The sequence below is a fragment of the Microtus pennsylvanicus genome, chromosome X (assembly GCF_037038515.1).
Source record: "Microtus pennsylvanicus isolate mMicPen1 chromosome X, mMicPen1.hap1, whole genome shotgun sequence".
Lineage (NCBI taxonomy): Eukaryota > Metazoa > Chordata > Mammalia > Rodentia > Cricetidae > Microtus > Microtus pennsylvanicus.
This window is the reverse complement of record NC_134601.1, coordinates 136,203,777-136,218,334: the sequence shown is the minus strand read 5'-3', so window position 1 is coordinate 136,218,334 and position 14,558 is coordinate 136,203,777.

The following is a 14,558-nucleotide window of genomic DNA, read 5'->3' as shown; positions in this document are numbered from 1 at the left end:
AATGATGAACTCGTGGGGGCATTGCCTTAGTTAGGGTTCCTATTGCTGTGAAGAGACACCATGGCCATTGCAACTCTTGTAAAGGAAAGCATTTATATGGGGTGACTCACTTACAGTTCAGAGCAGAGGTTCAGTCTATTATCATCATGATGGGGGTCATGGCTGTAGTTGGATGCTGTGTCTTTGTTTCCTGGCTGACCAGACCTGAATAGTCACACAGACACTATATTTATTACAACACTGTTTGGCCAATAGCTCAAGCGTATTCCTGGCTAGCTCTTATATCTTAAATTAACCCATTTCTATTAATCTATGTATCACCACAAGGCTATGGCTTACTGGTAAGGTTCTGGCGTCTTTCTCCTTTGGTGGCTAAATAGCATCTCCTGACTCTACCTTCTTTCTCTCTATATCTCTGTTCAGATTTCCTGCCTGGCTTTACTCTGCTAAGTCATTGCCCAAAAGAGCTTTATTCATCAACAAATAAAAGCAACACATATACAGAAGGACCTCCCACATTACATGGCAATAGGCAGCAGACATGGTAGAAGAAGATGAGAGTTCTTTATCTTGCAGACAACAGGAAGTAAACTATCTCATTGGCTTGAGCACATATGAAACCTCAAAGCCTGCCACTGCATTGACACACTTCCTTCAACAAAACCACACCTACTCCAAGGAGGCCACACCTCCAAATAGTGTCACTCCCTTTGGGGTCCATTTTCTTTCAAAGCACCACAGTCACCATCCTGGCATGCTCCTGGTGTGTGTGCCACTGATCAGCATGGCAAGCAGGAGCATCACATTACAGAGGAAGCTGCCTTTCCAGAACCTTCCATTGTTGGGATTCTGGCTCACCACAGTCTTCTTTGCTCCACATCTCCAGCTGCTAGCACAATGCTCATGGCCAATGCCCTAGTTAGCCTTCTCTCAAAGAGGTGCCTACAAGGTGTTTCTGTGACAAGAGGTCCCAGCAGCTCGGTAAGCGGGTGCAGAAGTAAAGCAGGAAAGGGAAGAGAGCCCATAAACAGTGTAAACAGTAGGTAAGTAAGGCACAGACCTGCTGGGAACCTTCTGGAAAGCAGTGAGGAATGTAGGCCTGGGTTGCCCATAGCTGGCATTGGGAATCTGGGGTAAGTAAGTATGTAGCAATCCCTGCCCTCCTGCCCTCCTGCCCTCCCCACCTTTGTCTGAATATGGTTCCTGCTGTATCATGTCTGGAGCTTCCAGGTTGCCTATAGTATGGGCTGAGTATACTATACCCAGAGGAATGCTAATTTTTTTATTGGTTTTATTGAGCTATCTATTTTTCTCTTCTCTCCTCTCTTCCTCCCCCTCCCCTTCTTCCCTCTCCCATGATTTCCATGCTCCCAATTTACTCAGGAGGAGATCTTGTCTTTTTCTACTTCCCATGTAGATTAGAACCATGTATGTCTATTTTGGGTCCTCTTTGTTATCTAGGTTCTCTGGGATTGTGAATTGTAGGCTTTTTTTTTTTGCATTATGTCTAAAAGCCACTTGTGAGTGAGTACATATTATATTTGTCTTTCTGGGTCTGGGTTACCTCACTCAATATGATGTTTTCTAGAGCCATCCATTTGCCTGCAAATTTCAAGATATCATTATTTTTTCCCTCTGGGTAGTACCTCATTGGTTAAATGTACCACATCTTCTTTATCCATTCTTTGGTCAAGGGGCATTTAGGTTGTTTCCAGGTTCTGGCTATGACAAACAATGCTGCTATATACATAATTGAACACATGTCCTTGGGTATGATTGAGCATCCTTTGGATATATACCCAAAAGTGGTATTGCTGAGTCTTGAGGAAGGTTGTTTCCTAATTTTCTGAGAAATCACCACACTGACATACAAAGGGGCTGTACCAATTTGCAGTCCCACCAGCAATGCAGGAATGTTTCCTTTACCCCACAACCTCTCCAGCATAAGTTGTCATCAGTGTTTTTGATCTTGGCCATTCTTACAGGTGTAAGATGGAATCTCAGAGTTGTTTTGATTTGCATTTCTCTGATAGCTAAGGATGTTGAACATTTCCTTAAGTATCTTTCAGCCATTTTAGATCTCTCTGTTGAGAGTTCTCTGTTTAGATCTGTACTCCATTTTTTTTGGATTATTTGATCTTTTGATGTCCAATTTCTTGAGTTCTTTGCATATTTTAGAGATCAACCCTCTGTCCAATGTGGGGTTGGAGAAGATCTTTTTCCATTCTGTAGGCTGCCATTTTACCTTTGCTGATTGTGTCTTTTACTTTGTAGAAGCTTCTCAGTTTCAGGAGATCCCATTTATTAATTGTTTCTCTCATTGTCTGTGCTACTGGGGTTATATTTAGGAAGTGGTCTCCTGTGCCAATGTGTTTAAGTGTACTTCCCACTTTCTCTTCTATGAGGTTTAGTGTTGTTGGTTTTATGTTGAGTTCTTTAATCTGTCTGGACTTGAGTTTTGTGCATGGTGATAGATATGGATCTATTTTCATTCTTCTACATTTTGATATCCAGCTATGCCAGCACAATTTGTTAAATATGCTTTCTTTTTTCCATTTGATATTTTTTGCTTCTTTGTAAAAATCAGATGTTTATAGGTGTGTAGATTGCTATCCAGGTCTTTGATTCAGTTCCATTGTTCTTCCTGTGTATTTTTATGCCAATACTAGACTTTTTTCAGTAGTGTAGCTCTGTAGTAGAGTTTGAAGTCAGAGATTGTGATGCCTCCTTTGTTGTACAGGATTGTTTTGGCTATCCTGTTTTTTTGCTTTTCCATATAAAGTTGAGTATTGCTCTTTCGAGGTCTGTGAAGAATTTTGCTGGGCTTTGCATTGAATCTGTAGATTGGTTTTAGAAATAAGAGGCAATAGGTGAGTTTGGAACTTTCTCTCAAGGGCCAGGTTCCCCTCCAGGCACTATTGGGCAGAAGGGATAAGGAACAGAGCAACATGCCCTATAAGCAATCAAATGTTTGTTGACTATATTTGTGGGGTGGCTGTGTCTCCAGGCAGATTTTCTAATGTGGGGATAATGATTTAGGGACATATCAGTTAACAGGGTCATGCCTTTCTAATTTTAATTCCATACACATGAATGTATAGAGTTGCCAACCCTCTAGTCTTGAGTGCAAATCCCATATTAGATGGTTTGTAACTAATTCTTCACTGTACATGGATGGCATCAGTTCTCATGTTCTCACCAACTTCTGGACATGACATCCTCTTGTGAGGGTGTAATGGAGAAGAGGTGTGGCTTGCAGTCACAGTTCTGAGTTTGAATCTGGCTTCTACCTCTCTGTGACCTCAGACAAATTGTTCCACCTCTTTGAACCTCCTCCTCTGGGATGAAGCAATAATGTCACTTCCCTGAGCTATTTCGAGGATCAAAAGAAATACCATTGGTACAGACAGACAGACATGTATCCACCACTGTAGAACATGTTCTGTGTTCAGATCATCATTCCCTGATGAACTGAGTAGGTAGGAGAGGCCTATTATGAGTTAGCCTCTGTGGTGGGTTGAAAGAAAACGGCCCCCATAGGGAGTGGCACTCTTGGGAGATGTGGCCTTGCTGGAGTAGGTGTGGCCTTGTTGGAGGAAGTGTGTCACTATGGGGGTGGAATTTGAGGTCTTTTATGCTCAAACTACATCGTGGGTCACAGTTCACTTACTATTGCCTGCAGATCAAGGTGCACAACTCTCAACTGCTTCTCCAGCACACGCATGTACCTGTACACACCTGTGCATCTGCATACACAAACATGCATGTATGCACACATGCAGACACAGATGCTTGCGCAAACTTCAACCCTTTTTATAGTGTGCTAGAAGCTGATAAATTTCTTGGAAAAACCTAAGTCTGGGGAGGGGAAGGTGGCATTAAGCTGACCTGAGGACGAGGGAACAGACACAATGACATTAGATTCACTTGAGTAATGCAGGGTGGCCTTATCTGAAGATCTGTAACTCAAACACACCTGTAAAGATCTTTCTTCCAAATAAATATATTTTTTAAATGTATAGTTTGAGGATCACCATTTGGCCCATGCCGCAGGGCAACTGGAGAAGAGAGAAGCAGGCAGAGTCTAGCCGGAATGAGCATGCTTGGAGTCTCTCGCAAATGTTGGCCTCAGCCCCTGACCCGATGGCAGAACTTCCCACTGCATTTACCAATTCTGGCTTCCTGTGTCCACATCTGTGGTTGCTTTCCTGCGTTCTGCCTTTCCTTGCTGTCTCCATTGATGGATCAGAGTTGAGCTGATGGAAAAAGGCAAGGGCTTCCTGACTGTCCTCAGAATCCTTGTCTGCTATCAGACACAGGGACTGACAGGACATTTTGGGCCATCCACATGCAGAGTCCAAAGTGTCTAGCCACTTCTCTGTGACCTGCTGCTGAGTTGGGGGATGGGAATCGCTGCCAGGCCCAGACTGGGTGTGTTCACCTCTGCCCTGGTTTCGTCCAGAAGGTTAACTGCCAGGCAGTCTCTCTCTGTACAGCTAAGGAAGAAGACAAAGAGGAGGATGGCAAGATTCTTGGCTGCGAAGTTCTTAGACTGTCAGCTGGGATGATGAATCTCGCTTGTCACTTTGGTTTGATTGAAAGATACCCAGGAGATTAGTCGATCTTACCTCTGGGTGTGCCTGTGAGTCTTTCCGGAGACAATCAGATTGCAGGGCTCTGACTAATCCATTGTCGAATTTCAAACTTAAGTAGAGAGCTGGGAGGCTGGAGGAAGGTGGAAGGTGGGGTCTAGCTGGAGAAAGTGGCAGACAGTTGAACCTTCAAAGGCTGCATCTGGGCTCTGGGCCCTTCCTGCTGTTCCTCTTTGCTTCCTGGCTCCCATGAGGTAATTCACCATGCCTTTCTTCTAGGAGGTATTTCTTTACTTAGGCCAAGCAGCATGGACCAAAACCTCTGAAACGATGAGCCGAAAGAATGTCTTTGCTGAACTCATTTCTCGTGACTTTTGTCACAGCGACGGAAATCTAACACACTGCAGAAGTAAAGCCTGCATCTAAGTCACTACAGTTGTCCCCTCCTGCATGGGAAATACTTTGCAAGACTTCTGGTGCATGCTTAAAGTTACGTGTAACATCAGCTCCTGTATAGACTACGCTAAAGTTTACCAGGAATTAAAAGGTTAATAGCAATGACAATAAAATGGAATTATAACAATACAATGAAATAATAACCATGAATGCAAGCAATGTCTCTCATTCGCACAATATCTTACCTTCTCTCATGCTAATGGAGCAGATTCAGAATTTCTGTGATGAGACCAGTAAGGCGAACAGCAAAGCAATGGTGACAGCAAGAGGCCACCGCTGAGGTTCTTCATCCATCTCCTCCTGTGAGCTCTTGTGCCCAGTGTGGCGAGTCTCATGCCATCCTGTTCCATTCCTCCTGAGACAGCAGCTGTTCCTCTTCACCTGGCGGACCCATGCTATATATACTAGCCACTCATTACTCGCTCTCAGTAGAGGTGCTTGGGTTGTAGTAAGTCAAACAATGACAACCTATTTAAAATGTAGGAATTACTTCTTTCTGAAATTTCCTCTTTCATATTTTCAGACTGCGATTGGCCTTGGGTAATACCAAAAATAAAAGGGTGGGCAAGTGGGGGTCCACGGGGTATCACAAAGGCATACAGCAGGTACTGCTACTTTTCTGTGCTGCTTCTTGGCCTGCCAGTCTTCCTGGGTGCTGCGGCCTTGATTCTAGCATACTGTCTGCTTTCCATTCCAAGGGCGGTGGCTCTCAGTTACACTGCCTCAAGGCTTTGTAGGCATAAGGGCAGTTTGCCTGGGCCAATACTCGAACGGACAGCTAGTGCCCCAGGATCATGGTCCAGGAAGGATAATTGATCCAGCCGCTTTGCCCTGCAGCCAAGCCCGAGACTAGGGCCACAGGGCTTCACCCAGGAGCTGAGCTCTAGCTATCTGGTAGCAGGTGTGAGGGTGTGGAGATATGGGGGGTTTAGGAGGATTAGGGGTGTGGGGTATGGGAGTGTATACGTGTGTTCTCCCCTTTTCTGTTTTCCTTCCAGTTAAGTCTCACTCTCCCCAGTCCCTCAATGGGATTCCTGAATTTGCTTTACAAGTTAGCAACCAGTTCCCCAATCCTTATCTTACACCATGTTTTTGGAAGGAGTGACCAAAACTGTGACTCCAGACAAAGAGTAACAGCTTCCAACACCTTGCTAAGACGAGGTGGGAGAGGACGCAGCAGGGCTGTGTGGAAGGGTCTTGGAAGATGTCTCAGTGGAAGTGAAATTTGCTATGGGTGCTGAAGGAAGTGTAGGAGTTGAAGCTCTGGTATCAGGAGCCAAGAGAGTGGGCTGCCTTTGGGGCTGCAGAGGGGTCAGCAGAACAGCGTGCACAGAGCAGAGCACAGGGACAGCAGCCCATGAAGCCACCGCTGGCATAGTCGCTGCAAGCAAGTAGTGATGGGCTTCCGAAGCCTGGGAGGAAATTAGCACACTCACTCTGCAAACCTCTTAGCTTTGCTCCAGAGACAGAACACTGTGTACAGACACACTAATGGAGGTCAGGATCGGGGACAGGATGGAGTGCACTCTCCTGCACCCAGCTGCTGCTTCCTGAGGGCAAGGGCACAGGAGGTGAGCAGCTCTTCTTTTCCTAGGAATTCTCCATCTCCATCTTTTCAGCCATGCAGCCTCACAGCAGCAGAGTGAAACCAAAGAAGGCAGTTTGTTTGGGGGACATCTTTCCCTCTCTACCTTCTCCTTCCCTGAACCATTCTGATCATCTTTCACCATTTCTCCCTCCCCCAGCACAGTCAGTGTCGTCTTCTCCTGAACCATTTACTTCCAAGCAGATTCATTCATCCTAAAGAGGAAGTGATAGATTGGAAGTACTGCATAAATGGACGTCAGGAAAGACTAATTGAGGCTGGAGAGATGGCTCAGCAGTTATAAACACATGCTGCTTTTACAGAGGACCTGGCTTTGTTACACAGTAACCACATAATGGTTCACAACTGTTTGTAATTCCAGTTCTAGGGATCCAATGCCCTCTTCAGACCTCTGGCCCCTCCCCCCCCCCACCAGATATACGTGCAGACAAAATATCCATGCACATAAAATTAAACAAAAAGTCTAGACAAAATTATTATTATCTTTTAAAAAAGACATAACTGAAGTATTTGCTTGGTTTACGGTGTAAGATAATGTACTTGTCTGTTTCTATTTAACTATTATTTCTATTAACAAGGCCTTCCTATATAGCCCAGGCTGTCCTCCCTGGCAAGTGCTGGGATCCCAGGTGCATCCCACCCTCCTGGCTAAGCATCCGATTTCAGAGTGTCATAAACAACGAAGGCTGTTGGTCTTCTTTCCTTCTGGAAACTGCACATGGCTCTTCCCCTTTCTGCCTTCTGACTGAAGGTGTGGCCCGTGTCTCTGTGCCAGGCTGATATTGTTATAACACCAGTTCTGGCTCCTGCCAAACGACAGGAGATGCGTCTTCCCTACTTCCTACTTGAATTCACACTGGAGAGGAAGCTCCAGAGAGGTTGGAAAGGTAATCTCTAATTCTGCTCCCTGTTTACCCAGTGCTTTCCTCAGCCCTAGGGCTGCTTCCTAAATTCTTTCTATGAGCTGGGTACTATAATGTCCTCTTCCGGTGTCTGAGGCCAAAGGAGGCTGTCCCGAGGCAGATGGAATCCTAAAGACCTCCTTCACGCTTTCCAGGGATCCAATACAGCTGTTCCTTAGTGGCTGCCTTGTAGTAGGTCGTCGTCGTCATTGTCATCTTCTTTTCTTCCGTCTTCCTTTTCCTCTCTTTTCGCCTCCTCCCTTTTCTTCTTCTATGAAAAATGGAAAACGTTAAAGAAGAAAAAGAAAGGGTGTTGAGGGCCACTGTGCCTTGTGCCTGAATTTCCCAGCAAAGTCACCTTTCCAGCGCTCACAGGCTCTCTGCCTCCGCTCTCAGCAAACCATATGCTGTCGCTGCTGCTGGCCGCGTCCTGGGGATGGCTTTTTTCCCCTTCAGCAAGCCTCCAGAAATGTCACCGAAATTTATACGCTTATTCACAGAGGCGCTAAAGCAGAAAACCGGCTTTTCAGCTATTTTTGTTTTGCTTTGCAGATGGGGAGTGAGAAGCATAAATCTCTCCCTCATTGGACTCGGGGGGCCCTCACTCTCTGTTTGGTATCTGATGCTGTTCAGCCCATGGTGGTGATCTCCAACTCCCACGTTGTCATCTGCACAGAGGACCAAGAAAGTGACCCTACCTCGGTGGTAGTTGCTTGCTACTCATGGCCCAGGACATCAAGGGCCCCATCTTCAGGTGGTCCATGGGGGTGTTTCTGGAGGGGGAAAGAGCTTAATGATGACTATGGTCTGTTCTTGTGACAGTTGGCTCTCTGTGTGTATGTGCGGATCAGGGGACCACTGGGTCTAGTCCACCAATGGGCCTTCTGCAACAATCAGTGCTATTTCCACTCCCCTCCTTCCCTTCCCCCCCCTTCTCTCCTTTCCCCTCTGTTCCTTCTCCTCTTCTCTCTTTCCTTCCCTCTCTATCTCTTTCTCCTTTCCCCTCCTCTCTCCTTTTCTTCTTCTACTTTCCTATACTCTCACTTTTTCTCTCATCTTTTTTCTCTCTCTCTCCTTCTTCCTCCACCATCTCCCCTTCTTGCTCCATTTCCTCATCGCTTCTCTTCTTTCTTTTTTTCTTTTTTTTTTGAGATACAGTTTTACCATATATTCCAGGCTGGTTTTACACTCACTCTGTACCCCAGGCTGGCTTTGAACTCTCAATCCTCCTGCTTCAGCTTTCTGAATATTGGGACCACAGGCACCTACTACCAAACCCAGTTGTCCACTACATTTCCATTATTATTGTTGAATGCTTAACAACCAGTGGTCAAATTTCAAGGCTTCATTTTACTTGTGGTCTCACGGGCCAGGAACTGGAGAAGGGCTCTGAAGGCAGGTCCTAGTGGACCTCGGTTGGATCTGGAACAGGGCTGGAGTCATCTGAAGGCTCAGATGATGGGTGTGTCCTCAGTGTTTTGAAAGAACAGGCCGCTTTCTATGGAACAGTCTTTTTGTACACTGTGAATATTTGTTGCTTTCATTGGTCTAATAAAGGGTTGAATGGCCAATAGCTGGGCAGGTAGAGGTTAGGCAGAACTTGTGGCCAAAAAGAGAGTCTGGGAAAGGACAGCAGAATTGCCAGCCAGATGTAGAGAAAGCAAGAAATGAATACACTGTGCTGAAAAAAGGTACCTCCACATGGTAGAGAGCAGAGAAATATTATGGGTTATTTGAGTTGAAAGAGCTAGTTAGTAATAAGCCTAAGCTATTGGCCAAGCATTTATAATTAACAATAAGCTTCTGTGTGGTTATTTGGGGAGCTGTCTGGCGGGACAAAAAAATTCCATCTGCAGCTGCTTGCATGGTTGGTACTGAAGTCTTCTAGGGGTTGCTTGAACTACTCGTAGATGTCCCACAGTGTCACTTCTACTACACTCTACAGGTTCTCTGAGTCCCTCAGGTCAACCCAGGGTACAAAGAAAGTAGCTCTAGGTGACCTCTGACTCAAAGCATCTGAGAGGGCTCTAGGCAGGGGAATGACCTGATGGTTTAGGTTTGAGGAGCACTCTGTGTGTTTGCCTTCAAAAGGGACTCTGAACTACCCTGGAGCTTTTGTGACATAGTGCATTTTGGGAACTGTTGCTGTGTCCAGCTGTTGACCCTACTTTGGTGAGAAGATCTTTTTCTTATCACAGGTGCTCACGTCAAACATTTCTGACAGAAACAGCTCACAACAAATACTTCCTAATCTAGGCATCCAGAAGGCAATCTTAGGACAAGCTACTTTGCTCAGGGATGGGCAGGGGTGGGGCCAGACTTCCAATTCTGCTCCCTGTTTCTGAAATTAGCACCTTGCTGTTGACTCTGGCTTGGGAGAGAATATCCACTATTCAACTGTTCCCAGGGTCTCCACTTGACTGCTCTGAGTTATTCTCACCCTTCCTTTGGCCCCTACCTCCTGCCCAGCCTCCACAGTCTTCCCTCCTGAAGCCCAAGTGGACACCAAATATTCTTTCTCTGCGCATAGCTCTGCTGTGATAATGAGATGTTCTCAGAGTCAAGGCTAGACTTCTCTAAGGATATATTTTTTTTAATTTTCATTGGTACATATTCGTTATACATGATACTGGGTTACATAAAGCCATTTTCATACAAATATATACTGTATATTGAGCATATTCCCTGAATGCTCCCTATCTTCTCTGCTCCCATTAGTCATTTTTGTCCCCCCAGACAGTTTTATTTCTATTTTCATATCATACATACATTCATGATTTTATCTCTGTAAAATCTAGGACCCACAAAGAAAGAAAGCATGCAACACTCAGGTTGCCTCTGTAACGCACCTATTGTGAATAACGCTGCAGTCAACACTGATGAGCAAGTGTCTCTGTCATGGGTTGCCATGGAGTCCTTCAGGGAATGCCCAGGAGTGGCACAGCTGGCTCATATGGTGTGTATATTCCTAGTTCTTTCTTTCTTTCTTTCTTTCTTTCTTTCTTTCTTTCTTTCTTTCTTTCTTTCTTTCTTTCTTTCTTTCTTTCTTTCTTTCTGTCAAGGCTAGCATCTTTCAAATGTCCTGGGATCCAGCCCCTGTGGTGACGCTGGCTTCACTCCTGTCCCCACGTTCCACTGTAGCCGTGCTGGCTTCCTTATGTGCCTGCCCACAGCGCTGCCTCAGGATCTTTGCGCTTGCTGCTCCCTCTGTGCTTCTGCTGCAGAGCCCAGTGAATGGAAGGCTTAGCTCCACCTCACCTCCCTTCCATTGTCTCATGATCTACTTTAATTTCCTATGCAGCATTCGCCCGCCCACATGTATTTCTTACTGTTCCTGTCTTCTTCATTCTGGGTGAAAAGAGGCCAGGTCTGTTGAACGACTGCATGGACTCCAGTCCTTAGTTATTGTTTGTTTTCAGTTTAGTTTTATTTATTATTGTTGCGTATGGTGGATAGGCTCAAGAATAAGCATCAAGAAGTTGCTTAGTGCTCTCCTTCCATCCCCTTCCATCTGACCCTGGAACTTACCTACTCAGGTTTTTGAAACAAGTGCTTTTACTAGTAGTAAGCTGGCCCTGTGAGAGATGGTGTGTGTGTGTGTGTGTGTGTGTGTGTGTGTGTATGCACATGTCACAGCGCCAGGCCCTTGTGGAGGTCAGGGGACAGTTTTTGAAAGTCAATTGTCTTCTTTCATTGTGGGTCCCAGGGATTGAAGTCAGCTTGTCAGGTTTGAATAGTGAGTGTTTTTACCTGCTGAGCGATCTGGATGTTCCCCCCTGCACCCCCCCTGCAGGCTTTTGTTTTTTTTTTTTTTTTTTGAGACATAGTTGGCCTTGAACTCGCCATGTAGCTCAGACTGGCCTTGTACTTACTATGTAGTCCAATCTGTACCAAAACTTGAGATCCTCCTGCCTCAGCCTGTTGAATGTTGAGATTCCAAGCACATGTCATCTAGCTAATGAGGTCCTATGTTTTGAGGCAAGGGTTATCATAGCTCCTCGGCTTGTTTTGACAGGGCTCGGCCAGCTTTTTTGGCAGGAGGCCAGAGAACAAACAGGCTTGGTTGGCTTCATTGGTCATCAAGTTCTGTCCCAGCCCCTTGACTTTGCCACAATCACCCGGCAGCAACTAGAATCAAACACACAGGTGTGGCTTCACTTCAGACAGGGAGCTATGTTTAACTCCTGAACCCATGACCAACTCAGCTTTAGCTGTAAGCATGTTCTCAAATCCAAAGTGTGGGTTCAGCCCTTGGAGCACAGGGAAGTTGAGTAGTTGACCTGAGGCCATAAGCATGCTGAGAGCAAAAATGGTCAGGAAACCCAGGTTTCCTGGTTTCCCACTCAGGACTCAGTTTTCCTGAGTTGGTTCCCATGAACCATTTAGAAGCCCCACACCCCTTCACCGAGAGGACTTTGTTAGCATAACAGAAAGGCTCATATTAAGTGCTAATTGCATTAGGTGCCAATTGCACACATACACAGCCTTGGTGTGAAGAGATGGAAAGGGAAAGGAAGAGGCTGAACGACTGGGAGAGAGGCCAGGAAGAAGCAGGCTTATGGCAGGATGGGCCTCCTCAGTAGGATAGGCAGACTCTGAGAGGGCCCAGGGACTGAGCGAGGCCCGGAGAAGGAAGCTGCCATTGGCACAAGTTGAAGTGGAGCTGGCAGGCCTGGTGATAGCCTTGACCTCACACGGGGAGCCCCAAAGCAGGGGTTAGTCCCCAGGTGTGGACTGAGTTTTGCAGAGGCCAGGAGGCCTCCCCATCATCCCTGTCCCCCAATTCAGTGCTTCATTTGGTCATCTACATTGACAACAATGAGAAAAAGCATAAGGTCAGGGGCAAGACCCTCAAGAAGACGGAAGCCAAAAGCTACCTGCTGATGTCACGAACCACAGCTGGAAGAGCAAGCTCTTTATTCCTTAGGACTCCGCACTCTAGAATACAGAAGAGCTAGGAGGAAAACGGAGGCTTGGCTGTGACTGGTGGAACCTCCAAACTAACACTGGCTTATATGAAGCCGAAACCTAGTTCTCTGACCGTGAAGCAGGGCTCCATTAAGTTGTTACACACCCAAGGCTACTTGCATCTCTTTGTTCCACCGTCTTCAGCGCAGTAGGTTCACATCTCAGTCCAGAATGGCTGCTGAAGCTCCAGCCATCATCTCTGCGATCCAACCACCAGCCCAAAGGAGGCAAGGATAGTTCCTGGAAGTCACACCAAACATTCTGCTCTCGCTGGCTAGCGCCCTTAGTCATATGGTTACACAGAACTTCAAAGGAACCTGAGAAATGTAGTTTTAGTCACTGCGTTTTTTCATCTGGCTGAATGTTGAGAAGAAGGAGAGGACAGATGTTGGGGGCCATTAGCGATGTCTGACTCACCCTGACATATTCTTCACCTATGATGATCAGATTCTCAGGGAAACCCACGGGTTCCTCTTGTCCCAGCACATTGCTTAAGACACAGCTGGTGTTATTCTCTTAATTTCCCTAACGTGTCTGCAGGTGTTTGCATGTCCATATCCAGCGTCCCCAAAGACTGGGGAGCTGCCTGAGGGAGGGACCTTGTGCTGCACCTCTCTCCTCAGCCCTCAGTGCTGAAATTCTTACATAACAGGAACTCAATAAATGCTTGCTGCACTCCCCACCATGCCCCTTCGGAATGTGCTGTATTTCACGCCTCTCTCCATTCCACAATAGCTTGCCTTTAAAGGTGCTAACTAATAACTTTCATCGGAATGCATATCTCACTAAGGAGTCCTTGTATTTTGAAAAGAAAAATGACAGCTGATTGGTGGTTATGGTTGGAAGAGCGTTTTCTCATTTTTATCAAAGCTTTGTTGAATGGGAAGGCGGCAGGAGAGTATAAATACGAGGCATTGTGCCTCATGTTGTCCATGGCCGGCCGACCCCTGAATGTAACCCAGAGTCCTTCTCTTGCTTGTATCAAAGAGGCACCAGGGAAACCTTGAGTTAATGCCATTAGCATCTACATAGCTGCGGAAATGAGGCCCTTTATCCATCCCATTCCCATTCCCATCCCATCCCCCATCCCATCCCTTGCCCCCATGGCTGCCCCATCCTGTGGCTTTCTCCTCTGAACATGCAGCCCGGTGGAAGAAACTCCAGCGCTTCCGCCCAGGGAGGCATGCTTTTGCTTGGAGATGTCTGCTGGGGGCTGTTTGCAGCGGTGTTGGCTGAGTATCTGGCCTCCCTCAGGTACTGGTGGCTTTTACCTCTCCAAGCAGCGGGCCTTGCCCTGTCAGCACCTTGTCCAGAGCCCCTTGGGCTGGCTGCTGCGCCCATCTGTCTGGAGTGGGATGGGAGTTGGTGTGTCCCAGCTCCCAGTTGCCTCTGCCTCGGGGGATTGCCCTTCTTGGATGATTTCCACTTTATCTGGAGACAACTGAGAGATTACACCTTGGGCAGGGGGTGGTGGGTGGGTCTGGGCCAAAGACCTTTCCCTGAAGTATAGAAATGGGGCCCCTTACTTGCTTCAAAGTGAAGGGGACAACCATGCAGTGCCTTTCACACATCAGAGATAACCTGTGGGGTTGGGTTGAGGTGGGATGAACAACTTGTCTAGTCTTCCTGGACTTTCCATTTTAGGGCAAGCCTTCAGAACTGCTAGCCAGTCTATGACCGTCAACTTTAGCAGACCCTGTGTCTCCTTTTAAATTTGCATAGTTCCCTGGCTGCCTCTTCTCACCAGGTGTACATATTTTGGGATCCCCCTCCCCCATAAACCCTTTGCCCAGTGTGTCAGCTTTCTGTCACTGGGACAACAATCTGAGGAAGTCAAGGGAACGGAGGAGCAGACTGCTTCGCCCACTGCCTCACAGCTCCCGGCTCTGAGAGGCTGTGCAGAGGCTGAGAGGGTGGGGAGCGTGTGGTGAAGGCTGCCCACCTCATGACTACTAGAAATGGAAATGATTTGGGTTCCCCAAGTAACCTAGTAACCCCACTTCCTCCCAATAGATTCCACCTCCTAAAACTTAC